Source organism: Patagioenas fasciata, chromosome 1 (assembly GCF_037038585.1).
Source record: "Patagioenas fasciata isolate bPatFas1 chromosome 1, bPatFas1.hap1, whole genome shotgun sequence".
NCBI classification, from domain to species: domain Eukaryota; kingdom Metazoa; phylum Chordata; class Aves; order Columbiformes; family Columbidae; genus Patagioenas; species Patagioenas fasciata.
Genome location: NC_092520.1, coordinates 142,127,552 through 142,149,669, shown reverse-complemented (window position 1 = coordinate 142,149,669; position 22,118 = coordinate 142,127,552). Strand labels below are relative to the sequence as shown.

The window sequence follows — 22,118 nt, the reverse complement described above, 5'->3', positions numbered from 1 at the left end:
TTGAGAATTTTCGTTTGGAAGCATATTGATGGCTGGAAATTGCAAAGGCTTGGTCACTGCTTTCAGAGTTTCGCAGGCTCAAGTCAGTCAAGCCGAAGCATGGAAAAAAATTGCATGGGAAGAATGTAGTGAAAAGATGCTGATGTAAAACATACCATCTGTACACTCAGCTTTATTCCTTGAGTTACATACATATAGATTTTTCCTCTATGGTGGCTAAGCCTTACTTCAGTCTATGAAACAAGTGGCCTTTTGTGCTATGGGCCTTCCCCTCCCCAGCCTACAAGCCAGCCTACAACCGGTCCCAACAAATGAAACCACATGATTCAGCCTATGCCATACCTGGCTTCCCAAGCACCTTGGATCACTCTTCCTTCAGACTTGTGAAAGATTTGCAGGTACAAAATACTTTTTTCTCTCTCCCCCCTTTTTTTTTTTCCCCCAGAGATAAAAAAAAGATGACAGTATGTCTTCTGGGCTTTATTTCCCTGATCTTTCTTCTTTAAAGAAATATTTCACTTTAATGGAATTAAAACTCATACTGTAAATTCAAATTATAACTAAAGGATGAATTCTGATTAATTTTGGGTACAGAAATGGATAGGAAAACCCTTGTTGACTTTCCCTGCAGCAGCACTGTACTTCAGACAAATAATAAGATTGTTTTTAATGCTGACTTCTTTTTTGCTGACAGCCTGTTTCTGTTGCATGTATTGCTGAGTTTCTTTTATACTGCAATAGTGACACTTAATCTGCTTTTATCTCTCTGAGAGCATAAATTTATGAAGATAGAAACCTAAAGGCAATAATTTCTCCTGAAAATCCTTGATGTTACCCTTAGAAGTAAGATGAAAAAGTCATAGAAAGCTCTGCATTAAAGTGTGTCAAATTTTACTCCATGGAAACAAAGAAAAAGCTAGCACATGTACCAAAACCAAGAATGAAACTTTAAGGGACTAATAGGAGGATTAACCAAGTCTTAAAAGCACTAAAAGATCCCTCTTATCTCAGATTATTACTTTCTCCACACTTAAAACTCCTACTTAAAACCTCTCTCCACTGATACTCCATATTTAAAACCTCTCTCATTCTTCATTTCCCATAGACCAAATCTTTAATGTAAGGACTGATCGACGGCACAGACAAATTGCATGCAGATCACTGTGAGGATGCTTACACAAGGCATAGGTGCTGATGCTCGTGTTCATACAGAGAACCTTGTGAACTGGACTACGCAGCACCCCAAGTTAAATTCGTATTCAGGTAAGTGAAAATATCTCACAAGCAAAGCTTGCAAATGCAACTGCATCACTGCCAGCATTTTCATACTGTAAGCAGGTTTAATCATAGATTTAGAACAGTAGCACATTTTTCAAGAGGGGACTACCACTCAACAAAACAGATTAAAAAAAATCCTGACAGCAGAGCTCCTTGAACTCATAAATGTTTTTATAGATTGACATTTTTAAATCTTTCTGCATTGCTCTGGATCTGCTTTAATGAAAATTATAGAAACTTATTCAACAATTTCAGCAGGAAAAAAAATGGAAAATCCTATTCATAACATGTATCATTTTAAGCCAAATTTGTAGTTGATATATTAGTGTCTTGGTTTACAGGCTGACCATTCACAGACCTCACATGAAAATCAACATCCCCCAGCAATTTCAATAAAACACTAAAGCTTCAGGTAACTCAGGGACAAGAGCTCTTGGATGGGTGAACGCAGCATAAATAAATACTGAAGAAGTTCCCTTTAAACTTTCCACAGGCTTTTTCAGGACAAAATGGAAAGGTTTCTCCTTTGCTTCCATTCAAGCACTCAAACACATTAATTTTTGAAGCAGCATTTGAAGGGTTTTACTAGGAAAGGATGCAGTGAGCTTAAATGAGGGCATTTTGGAAGAATATCACTTGAGCACCCGCTGGGTCTCTGTCACTGGCTCAGTCACTTGAGGCAATCTCACGGACAGGGATTGTCAACTGCTTTACCCCTGTATTTGAAAACTGAGCAAATCCAGGCAGGCATTCTCCCTCAGCTGCCTTTGTTTTTTGACTACAGTACCAACATTTCTTATTGTCATCCTTCCTCATTCCTACAAACTGCAGGAGGTGGAAAACCAAAAAGAGAACGTTTCAATTTGTCTTCCTATTTATAAGCAATTCCTGCATGGCGGGGAGGTGCTGCCCACAGACGTCCTCACCACGGTCCCTTTCCAAGCCCAGCACTCAGCCTCAGTTTGCAGAGGTGCCAGACCACACGTCAGGCAGCTGCTTCTGAAGCTGACGTGAAAAAACACCCCCCAAGAATGGTAGCTTCTGATTAAGAACAGCAGCAACCCTCTATGGAGGGATTAAGAGACTGATGGATCCTCGGCAATGGAGACTCATAACCAGTTTAGAGGAACAAATCACACCGTTCTCAGCTGATCCAGCGCTCCTGGCACGGGCAGTGATAAGCAAGCTTTGGAAGAAGCGACTGGAGAGGGAGAGCAGCATCTGACAGCAAAGTGGAGCCAGAACTGACTTCCAATGCAGCAAGAATTTAAACTCTGCATGGCAAAAAGCAATGACAAGGTCACGAAGCCCTTTGACAACTTTATCTGTCTCTCTTCACAAATCTGTAGACTTTGCTGAACATGCTGTAAGGCCCACCAACATTAACGTAGACATCTCCACTCAAACCACCAAGCTTCTGGCTCAGCACCTTCCAGGCATACACCGGAGCAAAAGCCACTCATTTTCTCTATATTTAGAGCAGAGCTGGGGTTACTTATGGGCACAGTAGTGACAACCAAACCTAACGATGGCAGCATTGGCATGAGATTAGAGACATATGCAGGACCTGTAGCGGAGTTTGCAAGAGAGGCTCACACAGCCCTGGCTGCAAAAGAAAGTTTTGGCTGGGTGGCATGGATTGGGCAAAAGCAATGTAATTCTCCTTTTCCAGGATCACTATGACTGCAGAGGGAAAGAAAAAGTGTGTGTTGGGGAAGAGTCCAATCCTTACATGGGTAGTACTCTTCAGTCACATACTGCGAACATAGAAGGACTTTCCACTTGGATTTAATTATGTGAGGGAAAAGGGGGAAAAAATTAAAAAAAATAACAATACGGACAAAAAGTAAGTAGTTCATCCGAAGCTCATCACAGATGATTTTCAAGTCTGGAAAAAGAAATTTAATAAATTATGACACTTATTACCAATTCTACCGCTTCCCCTGCTCCACCAAAGCAAAGCTGGCAGAGGGGCTGTGTTATAGTCTGTTTCTGTGCAAAATCAAGCGGTGTCAGCTCCTCTGCCAAGGAAGGTGAGGTTCCAGTGAAGCTGCCAGATACAATACTGAGATACTTTCTGCTCTACCAGCCTTGCAGATTCTGAAGAAAGGTAGCAAATAGCTGGGGGCAGCGACTTCTTGTATTTCCTCTGACATTTTTACTACACTCTCAGACTCAGCTCCTGACTACATGCGAGACAGCAGCTGCTTAGTCAAAAGCTTCCTGAGGAAACCCAGTAACATGAGAACACAGCTCCATAGCCTGCATCTGCTGCCATTCTCAAAGCAGGTACTGCTGCCTGAACCCCTTCATAATAAAAGGAGAAAAGGATATACAAGAAGTTTTTTATGCCCCTCTAGTGGGGATGATATGCCTGGATAGCAGATGATAAACTACTGCTGGGAGAAGGCAGGGCAGATCTCTAACCTCTCAGTTGCATAAATTTGGGGAGATGTGAATGTTTGGCTTGGACTTACGCAGAAGTTGGCAAAATCATGGCTCCATCAATCCTCCATCACTGAAACCAGCCAGAGGTTACATAAACTGTGCAGTAATGTCTGGACCCAGTGTGCTGGAGGCACTACATAGAGAAGGGTTTTATGGGAAATAAAGTGGCTTCAAAGAAGAAAAGGTAAATATAAGTAGCAGCAATTACAGGACTATCACAAAAAGCACCTGGATTCAACTCAGCTATCTTTTTGTGTTCCTGCCCTCAATAATTTGAAGTCCCACAGTGCAAATACTACAGATGTAAAAACTGTCATCCCATCCTCACCTTTCTGAACAGTTATGAGAGACACCTTGAGCCTCTAAACAATATTCAGCTTTTCAGTAAGACCTAAATGCAGAGCTATTATTGGGGATTAACAACTGCCTGAATTCCTTCAGCCTCAGGAAGGGACACTTGCCAGTGACCAGACTCTGGAAAAACTCTATGAACATTAGTAATACCAAGAGATGAAAACCAAACATAGCGTGTCTTGCTGGATTTTTTTATACTGGTACACAAGGTATTTTTCTATTGCTGACAACAGATACTGGATCTGGACTCGGGCTGTTATGAGAATCCCCCCTGAAGAGCCTCCAGAAGAGAAGAGGTGGACTCCACACACCTTGTCCTGGGGGAACCCCTCAGACACCTCCTGAGCACCTGACTGAGATGTCAAGAAAGATATCTGAAGTCATTCACAGAAGAATGCTATATCCTTGGTATTTTTTTTTAGTTTCTAATATTTGTTACCTTGAAGTCCATGTTTGACTGCTTGGCATGTTTCCACAGCAACAGATGCAAAATACATATTCTTCACAAATAAAAGGAGGGCATCTTCCACAGGCCCCTGAAGCTGGGACTGTCAGAAACTGTGGAGCCCCAGGGAGCAGACAGAGGCCCTGAGCTAAAGAAGCATGTAAGCACATCCTTAACTAATTTTAAGCACAGAATCAGCCTCACTCTAGCTGTAACTGGCCATTCCCCTTTGCTTCTAGATTACCTTTTCATGTTCCAAAACTGATTGTGCTGCATTCAGAGGCACAAGATCTGATCCAGAAAAAGCCCATGTACTGAAATTCTATTTGGCTCCCAGATTCTGAGCAAATCTTGGGTGGAGAGAAGGGAGAAATGAGAGAAGAAATGCGAGAGGATACTGAAGGCTTTTGAGCAGTTAAAGGCTCTGCCTCCAGGCACAGTTTATTCTGACCAGGCTATTTAGAAGTATTAATCTTCAGTGGTTTGTGTTCACCATGCAAGTCATTTGGCTGTCAGTGCTGGGTGGGATCACAGCAACCTGTCAGTGGCAGAGCAGCTGTGCGAGTCATGGTGGACAGATGGCGAGGACACAGCTCGATTCCTTCCTCCCTATGCTTCCCTCCTATAATTTCCTTTCCTTCTTCTCCCCCCAGCTCTTTTGGCGGGGGGGTGGGGAGAGGTACTTGGACCTCGATGTGCTTGAAGAGCAAATTAAATTCGCCTTCTAATTACTTCCTTAGTCTCTGCAGAAGCAATCTGTCCTCACCCCAGACAGATGGCAACTGCTGTTGCACAGCTGCTCCGGCACTGGCAAAGCCGGCAGATAAATGGCAGACAGGTGTGATACTGGTTTGGCTCACCAGCTGCAAAGAAATCAAGGAAGAAAACTCAGCCTGTGCGCTGAAGAGAGCACAATTTGGAAACTGTTCCTGCAGGATGGCTGGTGGTTTAATCAGAGAAAAATCTAATATATACTTGTCTGTTAAGACTTAGATCATGCTAGCTGACATTGGGCATTTATCAGAAGGCTGAAGGAGGCTGTAGTATCCTCAGTGGTGCTGGTTCTAGCTATCTTCTCACTCCAAGGAGTTCTTACCAGACCTCTTATTTTTTATTAACTTAGAATGTGTATACTTATGTGTGTGTGTGTATAGATGCATTTTAAGTGTCTATTTCCATGTACTTACACAAAGTCTAATACAATGGTTCTGCTAATAAGTTGCTTAAGTACAATCATGATCAAATAACTGCAGCAGCAGCAATATCACCAAGAGTCTCCTCTTGGTCATTCTACAGCTTAAATACGATGCCACTTCATCAGCCACCACGGCACTGCTTTGTTCCAACCTGCCATGGTTGTGAGCATACAAATGTGAAAGCCTCAAGACTGTGTTGATGGCTAAACTGGTATCAGCTGAACTGAAAATATCCTTAATATGAAAAGAAGGAAAAAAAAAAAAAACAAAAAACACAAAAACCTAAAACAACTTCACCATTCTCATCCACTTGGTAAAGGCAACGAGTTATCCTGGACTACCCAACCAGGTCCCAACTTGGCCAAAGTTCTACAGAACTTTAAACTTCTTATTTCAAGATCCTTTTCAGTCTGGGTGGTGGTGTCTTTTTCTTCTACATATGAATTTGCCAGGTTGTCCTGAAAAGACTTTCATTGTCATGTCTTCATTCCTACTGAAATTTCCATGCCTGTTGGGATTTTCACACATGAACAGATGGATGAGTTTGTTTCCAGCAAAGGAAGAGTTGCCACCTGCTGAGAGACCACAGGCAGCCTGCTACCTGCACTACACTCTGTGAGCTTTGGGAGCATGTACCAAGTTATGTGGACCAAAAAAACTCACTCAAAAACAAAAGCCCCAGGTGTTAGCCTCTCACCAGGCTGTGGAGAGGAAAAGAGCTGCTAGAAAAACATCGCTGGGCAATTTAAAGGTGAACATTTTTCAAACTAACATGTTATGCAGGCTCACAGGAACACTCTAGTTCTGCCAAAACATGATTGCTGCAGAAGTGTTAAATGGATTTAAACCAGCCTAAGTTTTTGCTTAGATACTGTCACCCTGTGCAAACAGATCCCTTTGTGGATGCAAGTGGGAGAGCTAAAGCAGTCCAGTACTATGGCAGCCATCCCCATTTAGGCATCTCCCATTCACAGTTTAACCTGAGCCTTCCAATTTTGCCTGAAGTGGGTCAGGGACTGCTCACACAGCCTATTCTGCTAAGCAGAGACATACAAGAGGAACTGCCGGCAGAGGGGTAAGGGCAGTATCAGCTGGGGCAAAGGGGGCCTCTGCACATTTTAACTGGAAACAGCAGTTTGTAAATTGGACGGTAGTGCAGCATCTTTGCTCTGCTTTATGAGTAAAAGCCTCTGCTGGTGCAAGGAGCACACAAACCTAGAAACTTTTAAAACGCTATTTCCCCAACCATATTGTAAGCAACTAAAAACCCTATGCAAGTAGGAGGACTCATTTAAAACCTGAACAAAACTGCTTGTTCAACAGAAGATGATGCAGTCAGAGAATTTTCAAGCTTCCATGAAAAAAGAGGAAACACTAGAGCTCCAGTGTCACAAGCAGCTGAAGGGCAACACGATTTAAATTTCAGTTCCAGCAGTACAACCCAACCATGTGAACTTTGGGAAATCTTATGAAATTACAATAGCAAAAGTTAGGTGATAATCAAAGAGAAGAATCTGAATATCAGGGTGTACAGTGGAGCTTGTTGAATGTGTACTGGTGGACAATACTGGGTGGTAAGTGCTTCAATGACAAATTTCCCTCAAATCTTATTTGTCACTGTTGTGCGTTACACAGAGATGCAATCATCTGTACAGTATTTATAATGAAGCGGGGGAGAGAGGCTTTTACCAGGGCCACAGTATTTGCACTGGAGCAACAGTTATTCCACTTATGCAATAAAAAGAAGGAATTCAAAAAAAAATTTAAAAAAAGGGGAAAAAAAGTCAAAAGAAAGATCCTGAAAAGCAAAAGCCAGTTTTGGTTACGCTTACCTTCCTTGAGTAAAAAAACAGACAAGTAAAACAGAGAGGAACCACAAGCTGGGGCACGTGGCTGGGTGGGTGACTCTGAACCTCCCCTCAGCCGGCGTCTCTAACCTTTACTAAACGCTATCGCACCATCTCTGCTGAACTAGCGGCGAGAGAGCATCGCTCCTCTGCTCCTTTGCAGCGGGTCGGAGAACAATGCTGGAAAGCTGCCAAGGGTTCAGACACACAGAGAACGAAGAGGGGAAACCCTCAAGAACCAAACCCCAAACACGAAAGCTGCTCAAGAGACTGCACAAGCCTGAGCGTCATTTCTCAGACTTTCTATTTGGGGAAAACTCTCTCCGAGATTCAAGGGTAATCACACCTCAATAAAAATTAGCCACAAGTCAGACAATTTTTCCTCCAAGCTTTATTAAGTAGGCCCCTAAGTATCTACAAAATAGCACAGAAGTAATTGTATTTAAGGATGCCCAATTATTATTTGCTGGGGTTTTTGGCACTATTCTCAAACAGAGGAGCCTCAGCCATAGACTTACAGACCAAAATCTGACTGAGGTAGGTTCTGCAGGAAAGCAGCACAAAAAAAGATAATTCAGCATAAGCAAAACCAGAAGCATATGTTCTCTCAGGATATGTTCTAGGCAGAATCACTCATGGGTAACTAAAGAGCAGCAAAAGCGTTTCTACCTAATCTCATAGCAGCAGGCTAGACTCAAAAACAAACCCCAGAATTCCTCCGCGTTTCCCTTCATTTTCAAACTATGAGGGACAAAAGGGCTTTACAAGATGCCACAAAAGGCCAGCAGACTCCATTTGTTTCACACAGAGTCTGTATCTGACTGAATACTGAAGACCATACTGAGATGACTACAAGGCAGCAGTCCCCCAAGGAAATATGGTCCATTCCCCACGCAGAGTCAACACAGCTTATTTTTACTCCTCAGCACTCTATTTAGAGGTAATTAAAAAAATTACTTCCCTGCCTCAAAAGAAGCTGAAAGCCTGCTATAATATCATGATTTTTCTCCTTCTGTTTGCTCACCTGATACATACACCAAGAACCTCTTGGTTTTGCTGAAATTTTTGTGGGATGATGTTTGGTAGCTCTCATCTGCTAATTAAAGGGCAGCAGAAAAAAGGTGGTCTAAAAAGTTCACTTTTGACATAATGGTACCGCTCAAAGAAGGGGGGGGCAGGGGAGGGGGGGGGGGGGGGATGAAAACAAAAATAGCCCTCTAAATTGAAAAACAAAACCAAAGACAAGGGAATACTCTCTACCCTCCAGCCCCCACATGCACATTTTCTTCAGTGATGGGGCAGTCTGCAGGCACACTTTCAAGAGCTGAAATAATCTGCTGCCTTTCTAAAGTGATGGGATTTGAACAGAAGTCTACAGGTTTTGCTGAAGAAAGAAATGCAAGAGCCTCTCTTGCCTTGCCTGACTTGCTACGGTCATGGAGACTCACAGGCTGGGCTGGATCTGACTTTCTATTAAAAAAATCAAACAGAAATAAAGAAGGGCATCAGCCTACTTGGTTTCCTTTCATAGTAATTTTGAAGTCTGGAAAACCTGGGTAAATCCCTGTTATACAAATTTATTAATTTTTACCAAATTTGACTTCCACCTTGGGAAAAAGCTGAGAAAAATGAGACAGACAGAGGCTGGATGAGAACGCTGAATTGCCTGGAAAATGAGAGATTAACACAGATGCCTTTGTGTTCACAGAAAACATACAATGAAATGCAACAGCGGAGAGCGCTGCCAGGGAGCCAGGAGAGCACAGCAAATAAGATGCTGCAACAGTCAGCCAGCAAACACACCGGAGACGGGGATTTAGATTCAGCAAAAAGCTCTGCTTATTTCTATTTGAATAGAAATGTCCTCTGTGGAGCCAGAGGACCTTCCAGGCTTGGTATCCCCACAAGAGGAGGGGTCTTCCTCCAAGAGGGCATTAGCCAGACTGGCTCTTTAAAATAAACAGCTGGAATATCCCCATAAGGGCCAAATACAAAGCGGTTTTGGTGGCTGAACCAGAATTAACTGAAATGAAGACCAGACTTCTGCTCTCCAGCGAGGGCGGTGGGTTGACTCGGTGAGTTTTCAAACTGCTTCTGCTTCGGGGTGACTTCACCATGCTCAGGTTTGCCTGGGAGAGAGGAGAAAAAACTGGAAGGTCCTTCCCCTTCTATCCTCGTTCCCTGCTGCCACTGTTCCCGCTGCACAGTCTTGCTGGGACAAGGCACAAGGTCACAGCGGCATGGAGCTGGGCTGTGCCAAATGTCCATCTTCCACTGAGGTACCAGGCAGCTGCCCCGCGTTTCACTTAGGTGTACTGAGGTAACAGGGCAACAAAGACGATCAAAGGAGTGGAGCGTCTCTCTTATGAGGAAAGGCTGAGGGAGCTGTGTCTCTTTAGCTTGGAGAAGACTGAGGAGTGACCTCATTAATGTTTACAAATACATAAAGGGTGAGTGTCATGAGGATGGAGCCAGGCTCTTCTCGGGGACAACCAACAGTAGGACAAGGGGTAATGGGATCAAGCTGGAACATAAGAGGTTCCACTTAAATTTGAGAAGAAACTTCTTCTCAGTAAGGGTAACAAAACACTGGAACAGGCTGCCCAGGGCAGGTTGTAGAGTCTCCTTCCCTGGAGACATTCAAAACCTGCCTGGACATGTTCCTGTGCGACCTCACCTAGGCGTTCCTGCTCCAGCAGGGGGATTGGACTGGATGATCTCTCAAGGTCCCTTCCAATCCCTAACATTCTGTGATTCTGTGTACAGCAGGGCTGGCGAATCTGCAGCCTCTCCTGACGTTATTCCATGCACAGAGGCTGCAGTAGATATATACCTTATATTTCTTCGAACTTGTAATATGTGCTCTTACACTTAGTAGGAACTAAAAGCCCCCAACATGACCCAGTATCCTAATTCACATATTCTTATCTTTCAGGCTGTTGCACAGTTCCATTCAGTAAAATCATCAACAGAGAAGCACAACCCCAGCGAGTGATAGGTTTACTGAAGTAATTTACAGTTCTTAAACAGAAGAAACCAAAAAGCAGTCAAAGGGAGTGGGGAAGAAGGAGGGATGGGAAATAGGACAGCACACCAGACTTGGCTGTCAGCGCTGCACGCAACAGCATGAGATAGCACAGTTTGCATGGAAATGCTCCAGAGGGCACATGGTGCTGCTAACAGACAGGATTCGTACCTAAAAACTCAATGCAAAATTAATCAATACCTTTAGCTACTCTAAACACATGGGCATTACTCAACTTCTCTGTGCCTGTTCATATAAATCCTGCACTTTGATTTCTTACCTGAGTGCTTTCCCAGAATTCACCCAACTCTGTTACATGACAGTGTGAGCCCCAGCTCATCACACCCACTCGGCAACTGCAAAGTGAGCCAAGAGCACCCAGGTTTGTTTGCAGTAGTGGTGGACTCACCATTCCCAGGTACCTCCTTTCACCACCCAAAGTACCACAATCCATTTGACTTCCTCTCAGTAAACAAAAATAATACTAAATTAATAGCTAAACCAAGCGTTGGTCTGAGAGCAACCTGCATCACTTGCATGCGAAATGTTTGTACCTTCATTTCAAGGTAGGAAGATATGGGCTTTGCTGTAGAGTCAGCAAAATCACAAGGTGGTTTTAAAACATAAGCAAAGTGAGTCTCTCTTAAATTATTTCAAATATCCCCCATGACTTTGGGCACCCTGACCAAGGGCACCATCTTTAAGCTTTATTGCAGCATACCATGCTGTGCTCCTCAGAGGTCAGAACTGTCTTCGGATTCCACTAAATCCACTGTTATTTTCTGTTCTTTGATATATCAGCTTAAGAAATCTGTTCCATTACTCTGTTGTTTGTAGAGGCAGGCAGGAGACTGAGCAACACTGATACAGCAGTTTAAAAAAAAAAGAAAAAAAAAAAGGCAGTTGAGGAGGGAAAATGGCTTTAATTCATTTATATCTGGGATCTCTGAATGTGTGTATGAAGCTGCTGGGGCCAGCCAAAACAGTAGCAATGGTTGCCTTAAGCTCCTCATGCAGCTCCAGGAGGAGTTCTCCTAAACACTGTGGCCATCCCAAACCAGAACACGTCTCTAGACTTTATATGGGACCCTATGGTGGTAAGAATTGGGTCATATCCAAAGATCAAACCACAGGGGATCCTTCCCCATGTTATGTAAATATTGCCCAGTAGGACCCATGGATAAAAAGCCATTCTGAGCTCTCCAGGGCTCTGCCAGACATATCTCAGGAGGCTATGGAAAGCTCAAGTTGAAAGAGTAGGAATCCCAACACGTGTCAGCTGTTTCATTGGTCTTCACAACTACGTAGCATTCCCCACATTCCCTAGGAGGGCATGAAGCAAGAAGCCTTAAAAGGTATGTCCCAGCAGCATAAATCTGCATCCATTCTTCCCAGCACATGCTGGAGATGGGATCACCATGCAGAAGCTGCCTGAGATCTGTCTGGACATGCCCTCTCCTCCACCGGAAGAATGGCAAACCCCAGACACTTTTTCCACCAGCTGGAAAGGAACTAGGAAGGCACCATCTAGCTACCTGTCGTGTCTTTGCGGGACCTATATTCCATATAATTCCCCATACGAGGTTACACAGGGCACTGGGAAGACACAACACAATGCATGCAGAGCAGGGGCCTCTGCTCAAGAGGACTGAGTCAATCTGTTCAATCTTGTGCACCTGTGTGCTTATCTATATGTGCTTGTATATGTATAAGCACATGTATGGAAAACCAAAGAATACTTAGAAGAGAGCCTAGTTCAGTTAACTGCCCTCTGACATGCACAAGCTTTGCCTCTGAACCTCAGCTGCCTACAAAAAACAAAACAAACAAAAAACCCCGCACTCCAGGGTACAGAGTGTTCCACATCTAGTAGTTTGCACTCAGCAATGCAACAATTTGTAATTCCACTGTGCTTTTATCATTCTTATGGCCATCATAACATTTGGGGCCAGCAAGGAACATATCTACTTTAACCATTTGTGGGGGAAACAGAACATCCTCCTTCACAGGATTATGTGCTAATAAAGTATCTTCATTTTTAATAGCGGTTTTCTTCTCCTGTTGCTTAACAAGAAGTCAAACAAACAGCAGACAACAAGAAGGGCACATTTTGCCTGAGCACTAAATAGCCCAGTTGCTTGAATGAGAAAAAAAGCAAGGCAAAGAAGAGAGTGAAGAGCATCACACCTTTGCCTAAGCACATGGATGAAAGGTCAGCTTGATAAACTGAATTTTTTACAGCTTCCAACAAGCATGAGGCTCATTTTAGCAACAGTGGTGCTCAGTTTTAAATTGTTTTACCGAAGCTGGAGATTTACTTTCTAGGATATCTAAACGCTGCTGAAGGGGCCAGTACAGATCAGTTAAGGGGAATATCCTTCGTTTAGTCATAAAAAGAAAGTGTTGATGTGCAGAACAGTGACTGCGCTTTGTTCTCTGTTCGTACTCTGTGAAACACAGGGTGGTCTTAATTCCTCAACCCAAGGGTATAAAGGCAGAGGAAAAAAAAAAAATCACCAATTAACAATAGATACCAAGACAGATAAATGAGGGACTGGAACTATTTGTTAAATCAGCATGACTGAGGCCACCAGAATTAGCTTCTACAGGGCTCCACATATGCTACAAAATAATTGTGAGGGCCAGGATTAAAATGTGAATGATCAAGAAACCTTCACGGGAATTCAAGAAAGACCTCAATGTATTCAGGCAGAGATAATAGCTCTGCAATACATCTGCATCTCCCATTAAACATTGTTAAAAACTCCACGAAAGGGAAGAGAAGTTAACTGAATTTAAATCAGCCAATAAGTATTCTTTTGGATACTTTTCCCCCAGCAAAAGAGTAAAAAGGGATTATGCCAGTGCTGTATAATCAATGTTAAAATCTTCACGCTAAAAGCAGCAAAAGAAGGAGGAATTTACTGTCCGTGAGCACACTAAGTATGAATGTTGCATCTTGTTCCCAGCTGGGATATTCTTCAAATTAAATCTTCCGGTAAACTTCGAGAAATCCTTGATGACTGTCACAAGGTATATACAGTGCTGTAGATGGGAAAAATGTATCTTCTAACCTCCCTTAGTGTTTTCTGTCCTGACTGTAATAACCACAGACAATTCTGGTAGTCATACAAACACATACTGAAGCCTGAGTATCCCCCGGAAATTGTTTAATAATGATAAATGAACAAAAGTCGTCCAGAATAAAATGGAAAACCGACTCATGCTGGAATTACACATCACAGAAGAATCAATTTGGGAAACATGCTGTAATGCCAAATTTGATCCATGCAAGCAAATCTCACAAGTTTGGGCCAACATCTGGCTTCTTATTTGAACTTTCCAAGCTGCTTCTCTGTTATACAAAACTGGCTTGGATATTTTAGAAGAACAAGCTCGCTCTCAAATTTTCCAATACTTTCTATCTTCAAGGATGCCAGAATTACCACAAGAATGTTTCTTTCCTGGCAGTTTGAATTGGACTTATTCAAGCCTCACTGATAGGATACACTACAGGATAATTTATACTAGGAATGATGCTTTTTTTTTAGGATTAGAGGTTTTGTTATGCCAAGCCAACCAAATTATGCATTTAGTCTGATCACCTGCTGACAGTGGCCTTTGTCTAGTCCTCCAGAGCAAAAATCTAAGTAAATTAAAAACAAAAATGCCCCCAAGCCCCACCACAAAATAATCAGCAAAACAAACAAGCAAAACCATGACTACAAAGTCATGGTAATCACCAGTGGAGCAGCCAGGAGTGAATCAAGACTCTCTGTATGTAATTCTTAGTGCCTGTACTTTAGAAGTTAATTGATACTATAATCCCAAGTCATACCCATGAACTAATGCAGACAGCACTGGGTGTTCCTGTTAGAGGGACAACTGGATGAGAAATAAATTCACTCATTGGAATCAATAAAAATTACCAAATCGAACCAGTTCACTGGTATTTCTCTAGATCAGGATGTAAGTAGTTAATCAAAGGAAGAGAAGTGGCCCTCGTTTATTTCTGGAGAGAGGCATGAAGGATTATTTTACAGAAAGAAAAAATAATGTAGCAGTGAAAAGAAAACCAGCAGTGTTGGCTTACGGAAGGGCTAGATGAGCACAGCCACGCCGGGTTAATGCACTTTCTGGAAGAATGCTTTACTTCTCTCAGCTTTCTGATTCCCTTTGCAATTGAGACAACAGAATTTCAGTTTCTTTTCTTCTGACTTTCCACTTAAAATCGACAATGCAGGAGGCAAAAACATGGTACCATGAAGAAATTTTGGGACTCAAGTTACATTTAATTAAAGGAGAGTCATCCTTAAGCCAGTGTTGTAAATGTTTGTCAATGTTTTCCCTGCCTGCCCTTCAATAAACCATTCATGCTGAAGAAAGCCAAACTGTCTCCAATTTTTAAAGCAGCCCCTATGAATCAGAATAAAAATATTCCTCCCTATTCAGCAACAACATACCATCTTGGAGCACTTGTAACTCCACCTATTCTGCAGTAAGAGCATCTCTAATTTCTATAAGCTCTGTTTCATTCTGTGATACAAGAAATCCAGTGAGGGAAAGGTTATAAGTTAAGACATCAAACCTCCTGTGAGAGTTACATTATGGTACTACCATACAGCATACTAGTCAGTGGTCTCTAATTGTTTTTCACAAACTGACCCATCTCATATCTAAGAGAGGAACAGGACAATAATCATCAGTATACAGTAATGCCATAAAACCAAGTTCAAAATCATTCTCTCTTTATATTCTTGGAACCACATTCTAAAAAATACCTTAATCCCAAATAAATGGATTAAATCCAAACATAAGCAAACAAACTCTTGGACTGAAGAACTGCTGGAGCTCATCCAAGACAGCAGCCTCTCTCCTGACTGTGGTGTCTTTTGGATCATGTCCCTCAGCCCTTTAAATCTGTTTGTGCATCACCTACAACTTCAGCAGACCTGCACACCCCTTTGAACTTGCTCTTCACGTTTCACTAAGTGCATAATGTTGTGCCTATTACAGGACTCTGCAAAGGATAAGGTAACTACTGTCCAAGAGTATCAATTATATTTTGCCAATAACAGCTGGAACTTACAGCAGGAAAATACACCGAGCCTGTTGCTTTCCAGCTTTTCCTCACGAGGAGAATTAAACATAGATCCAAGGACGCAAAATACAGAGTCAATGTAAATGAAGCAATATTTCTAGTCTGGCCTGCTGTGCTCACCACAGGAAAGTGTCCTCCATCACGTCCCTCCTCCCATCCTCCCTCGCTGCGCAACCACAAAGGCACATGAGATGCTATAGCGTGTCTTTTACAGAGCAGCAGCATGCATATGAGCTGCCAGCAAGATAAGCGTTCATATACTTCCTGGATCATAGGCTCCTATGAGCTAAAGATGCAATAAGATCTATTAATTCATCTGGTCCACCGCTCTCCATATCAGCATCTAATCCAAGCTGGCAGAAAATGACTGTCCCTTCCAGCAGACCACACAGGGGAGTTCAGAAGTTGACTCCCCGCAGAGGAGTTGGCTTCCTAAAGAGCCTTGTTTCCAAAACCTCCACTCGTGGGCACAGTTCAGCCAGGGCAGATGTGACTCTGAGCTGCCAGCCTGCAGAACATTTTCCAGGGCTACGAGCTTCAGAAAACCCCAACCACCAATGCTACCTACCGGCATTTTCCATGGAAGATTATTTAGCTTTGTTCCATCAAGAAGCTTTTCTTGATGTTCAAGGTACCTTTTCTTTTGCAGCCCATTAAGTCTAGTTGCACCGTCTTGCAAAGGCTGAGTGATTACCTCTTCAGTACCCACACCTGGAACTGTTGGTATCTCTGCTTCTTAGATTATCTATAATAAGCATTTTCAATCTTTCCTCAAAAATCAGTCCCTTCACTCTCCTAATCAACTTTTTCACTTCTTTCTCAAACTTTCAAAATGCAGATGTCCTGCACTTAAGCCAGGGAGGCAGATGCATCCACACTGCACATGTAAAGCCTGTTATTCTTCGATTCATAACTGGGATGTACCACAGACAACCGAGCTGCCTTGTATTACCACATCATTGCAGCAGCCGTGCCTGACCACAGGCCCTTGATTTGTTTCAGCCCTGTGACTCTGTGCTCTTCCACACCCAATGCACACGTTAACCTGCAATTCATTTTATTTTCCTATTTCTATCCCTCGGTTCCCTCAGATTGTTCTGCATCATCGGTCTGTCTGCAGAGGGCCAGTTCATTGACAGTAACTGCAGACAACCTATTTTTACACACGAAAAGGTAAAACCCACCAAGCTCTCCCAATGCTTTTCACGTTTGCTCGGTTGTCATCACGCTGGCCTCTCTACCATGCCACCACTGAGCATAAATACACTTCATTCTTGTACGGCAGATACATCACCAAGTTTCCCCAAAAGAGCTGCTGCTTTGTCTGCTCGCACAGCAGCAGAACAGGTACCTCCATGGTGACACCCACCATCTCTCAGATCACAACTGCGCCCCGAATCACTCATCAGCCTCCCAAGCAGATTGAATTTCAGCCTGAGCGACACAAAGGAGCATATTGTGGCTAGCTGATGGGCACGAACAGATTCGGGGTTTACAGTTCCTGTGAGTCTTCCAGCAGCTACAGGGTAATGTGACAGAAAGTAAACATCTTTCAAGTGAAAATAGCTCAGAATAAAATGTGTGTCCCATTTTTTTTCCTGCACCTATTTTGGTTTCAGATCCATATTCATCACAAGTGACAATCTTCAACTCAATTGTCCAAGCGAGGGAATGCCCAGCATCATTACGTGGCATTTTCCAAGTTAGCTGTCACGTTTCGTTTAGCATTCTGCACTGGTCCTGCAGTTTGGCTCGCCTGGAAATTTTAAATGCAAATGTATTTGCAGGGTGACATGAGAGAACAATATCAGAATTTTACCTCACACCACAGCCCTTCGCTCGACTCCATTCGATTCCTTTTTCTTCCCTCTCACATACACAGATTTTGCAGCTATTAAAAAAAAAAATAATGCTTAAACAAGAAAATCTTTACCTGATTTTTTTTTTCCTATTGAAAGACTTCCCACTGGCCTTGCAGCTTGAGCAGACCTAAACCACAGTTTAAATAATGCTTTAAAATCGCCTACGACTCCAACTTGAGACGTAGAACAGGCAATTTCTTCAATAGCATGGAATAACAGCACTTCATTCAAATCATCTCCATACAGTATTTTCCGTCTTCCAACAGCTAGATATGCATTAGCTAATTAATCATGGTTTTCTCTGCACCCCAAACTTGCCAGTCTTCTCCTAAGAAAACGGGGGAAAAGCAAATGCCACCAAGAAGACATGCTTCTGGACAAGCATTTGTCATTTTCTTCTCTTCTTTGTGCTCAGTGTCAATGAGTCCCAGGCCACAGACGTAGGCAGATAATTAACCAGCTCTTATAATTCAACAGTTCCTTGAGTGGCTGTGGCCAGGGTTACTGGAGAGGCAAATTTTTCATTGACCTTAATATTAAGGCATTTATCTGGCAGCGATGTTAAAACACTTCACACGCTGTTAAACGATCAGAACCAGACATAAGCACTGTCTTTCTGGCGCAAGGATGCTTTTGCCTACGCGTGGGACCAACCACTTGTGCAACTCTAGGCACGACCTAAACACAGCTCAGCAGTTTACACTGAGCCCATGAGATCAGAATACATTTTAGAAATTATAGCACTGCTATTGCGCAGCAAAAAAGCTCCAATTTTCCCTTTAAATAACAGCTTTTTGGTTTGCGGTTTATTATCAAACACACAAGCAAGAGTGATACTTTAAATGAAAACAAAGAAGTAGGCCAGGTCAGCAGGTATGAACAGCCTGAGTCTGCAGCTCTGGACCAATCTACCTTGCTGCAGTTAATATCCATTACAATATTTAACTCTACTGTTGAAACAGGAAATGCTATTTTTAGCCATTACTTATTATTTTCTTTCAAAGATTAAGTGCCACTTACAATTCTATTACCAATCTTGCATTTTATTCTGTGTATTTATGGAGCTGTTCATTAATCCTGTTGGCTTTTACAGTAAAAAAATATATTTTTTAAAACAAAGTAATTTTACTGACTTTCTTTATTGTGGCTACATTTTACAACTATAATTCTATCTGTCATAATAATTAAAAGGAAATTCCTCCAGAATGGAAATGGGAGCAGGGGGAGGTATGACTGTATCCCAAGGATCAGATTTTTCAAGCTCAGGGCTTGATTTTCTTAAGCGTTGAAAGGTCAGAACTTGTCTTACCTCAAGATCCCTCAAACAACTCTGGATACAAAAGTTTGAGAACTGAAAAGAAAGACTCAAAAACCTAGCAATTTTCTCTGGAACTTAAACGCAAGCCTAGGAGTGTTCAAAATCTGGCTCTGTCCTGGGTGATGAGTACTTTTGGAAATTCCTCTTACACTGTCTGCTTTGCAGTATCTCTTTTTTTACTGCATATCCACTGGGAACATGTCTCAATCCCAGAGTCTTCCCCTGATTAGATTAGTAATGAGAAAGATGATGCATCAAGTCATTCAATCAATGGTATATATTATAAATACGAAATCCCTGTCACTACATGTTCCATAGTAAGTGATATATTAGTAGTCTACCATAGAGAAATCAGAGGTATAAGCAGTATTCATCTGACTCCCAGAACTACTACTGTTTTGGCTACAGGAGAAGTTATGAACAAAGCACACTTTTGTCAGGCAGCAACACAGCTCTACATCCAACTGTGCACTAGATGCAAAATGTGTCCATTATTCTATAGCTGGCCTATACTGAACTATTTCTTTTATTCACATTGTAAGAAAGCTGCCTAATCATCACCCAATAGTCTTCTTTTCCTAAAAAGTAATAGGTGTGCGAAACAGATGAAAAGTATTTATTTTAAATGAAGCACCAAAATTTAGTTTTAGACCTACCTTCCCATTATTAATCAACATGCTGGTAGATACGAAAACTGATTGTTTCTTGTAATTTAAAATCAAATGCTTAAAAGTACGCAGGCTGGAAATGATGAACATTAGAAATGCTAAAGCATTTCCTCGATCCTTTTTCTAAGGCTGCCTCTCTTGTTCCTTCTACAATATTAAAACACTGGCATACATCCAACTTGGTGTATTCTTGAAGAAAATGAAGACACCGGACCTTTACTAACGATCACTTGCAAGCTGCCAAAATTAACAGTGACTGCACACACACACACACATTGAAACGGACAAGTCTGCAAAAGCCATCAGAGATTATACACTTGAGGGTGAGAACATGCAAAATCATTCTGCAAAAAAAAACCTTACTCATGCATATATAGATCTTACTTGCGTGAATAAGGCTTACAGCAGTCAACCCACAGGAATCACATTGAGAGTCAACTCCCGTTACTTGAGATAGCTATTTCAGACTGCAAAAAAAGGAGGTGAGTGTCTGCACAAACGCCAACTTCACATTCACTTAGCGCGCAAAGAACTGCGAGCCCCAGGTCTACTATTAGCAGAAATCATCTGAACGGCTGCGAGGGGTGTATTTTACCGCACTTCAGAGGAATAAACAAAGCCGGGTGCTCCCCTCGGAGCGGGGAAGCCGCTCCGCTGCAGGCTCACCTCTCCCACCGGACAGCCCCGCTTTCCCACTGCCGCACGGCCCTTGTGGGGCAAGAGGGGTCCCCCGGAGCCGCTCCCCGAGCCCCCAGGGGAAACGCCGCAACGCCCGCTCCGCAGGCGCCGTGTCCGCCGGAGAAGAACGACGCCAGACCCACTTTCCCTTCCCCAATTCTCCGGCCCGAGCCGCAGGCAGCAGCAACGCCCGGTCCCCCTCCAGTCCGCGCCGCCAGGGGTGCCGGCCCCGCCGCTCCCCACTCACCGTGCGCGACCTCGGCCGGTGCTGCCGGGGGAAGGAAGCCGGAGGCCCGGCCCGGGAGGCTGGGGCGGGGAGAGGGGAGGGGGGAAGGTGTCCGGCAGCCCCGCAGCAAAAGGGGGCTGTCGCCGGCGCTGCCGCCCGGGGCAGCGGCGCGATGCACAATGCGCGGCCGCGGGAGCCGCGCCGGCAGGGCGGGGCCGGGGCGGGCCGAGGCGGGGAGGGGGCCTGCCGAACCCGCGGGAGGGAGGCGAGGGGAAAGCAGGACATCGAACACCCCAAACCGCACCACGGCCACACAGCCCGGTGGTGCCCCGGGGTGTTTATAGGCAGTCCCTTCCCTCCGTGCCCGCTGCTGCTCGGAGGGCAGGCCCCCCCTCCCCGTCCCCGCCGCCCGGGTAACCGCGGAGCCGGTGTCGGCGGGCAGGTGAGCGGCGGGCGGCTTGGGGTAGCTCGGCGCTGAGCTTGCTGGGCCAGCCTCCGAGTTGTTTTGCGGAGCGACCAGCGAGCTGCAGCCCGGCTGGTGAGCCCCCGCTCCGCTCCAGCGAGCTGTGGGATCGCAGCTGCCCAAGGGGCAGAAAAGGGGCGAGCAGACGGGCAGCAAATCAAACGTTTAATTCCTGCGAGAAACGTGCAGGGGGAGGCGAGGCACAAACGGGCCCGTCCACGGCTGTCAAGAGAAGGTGTCACTTCTCCAGGAGAGCCGATACTGCTCCAGGAGGAGCGGGAAGTCCACTGGGAAGCATCGCACCTTGTGCCAGGCCTTGCAGCTGCGGAGGTCCCCGGCGAGGGTTCGCTGGAGCATGAAGTGCCGTGCGGGGACAGGGTAACGCTGGCTGGCTGAAGTTTGCTTTTATGGTTGTGTATGAATCAAAGCCTGTGGTTTCGCTTGGTCTGTAGCTGGTAGTTTTGATCTGAATTATGGGATTCAAAGCACGCCCTGTGGGGATTTAAAAGCAAAGGGAAGTTTTATACAAATCAATTCCACCACAAGTTTCAGCCACATCAAATCGTAGCTCGTTTGGGGTATCTGGCAGGCACGCTGCTCTGGTTTCCTACCTGTTTCAGCAGTCCTGCTTGATGGAAACAGTGCCAAGAAGCGGACTCAAATGATGGCTGTGTTTGGGTGTTAATGCCACAAAGTCACGTCACAGTACTACAGGCTTCAAAATACTTGGTCTTCTGATCTCAGAAGGGGCTGCTCATGGCTTCACTTTCTTCCCATTTGGAAGCTGGACATCAGTGACTTGCTATATTGAAGTGATTCAGTTTGTGTTCAGGCTATAATGACTTTGAATGGTAACACCAAATAAAGGAATCTAATAGAGAAGTAAGGATCATACAAAGGGATCCTCCTCTGCAGTGTTCAGGGCAAATTGTTACACTTCGAAAGAAACTAAGAAAGTACACCATCGTATATTTTCTGATTGCAAATACAATAACAGCAGTGCATGGGTTGTCACTGGGTATTTATACCGGCAGAATTCATTATGTCTGTTGAGATTAAATGGTGGAACAATCAAGTTCATGACTAAGTAGTCCAAGAGTCATGTAAATTATAAAACTACACTCCTGCATTGAAGAAAGCCATTATTTCTCGTCAGCTTAACTGACCCAGATACCTGGGGAAGCCAACTTTGCCCTTCTATATCTTCAG

The 22,118-nt window shown here is 43.8% G+C and overlaps 1 protein-coding gene across 7 annotated transcripts in view; it reads right to left on the bottom strand.

The window, feature by feature from the left end:
- Positions 1-20,635, bottom strand: part of PRR5 (proline rich 5) — a 97,334-nt gene extending 76,699 nt beyond the window's left edge. For 2 of the 7 annotated variants that reach the window (XM_071816523.1, XM_065862592.2), the window contains exon 1: positions 20,468-20,557. The gene's annotated coding sequence lies outside the window, so the exon portion shown is untranslated. Of the gene's footprint in view, positions 1-17,513; positions 17,586-19,926; positions 20,010-20,208; positions 20,431-20,467 lie in introns of those variants that run through there. The other 5 variants (XM_071816532.1, XM_071816543.1, XM_071816537.1 and 2 more) reach the window with 5 other exon arrangements.
- Positions 20,636-22,118: the final 1,483 nt, after the last annotated feature.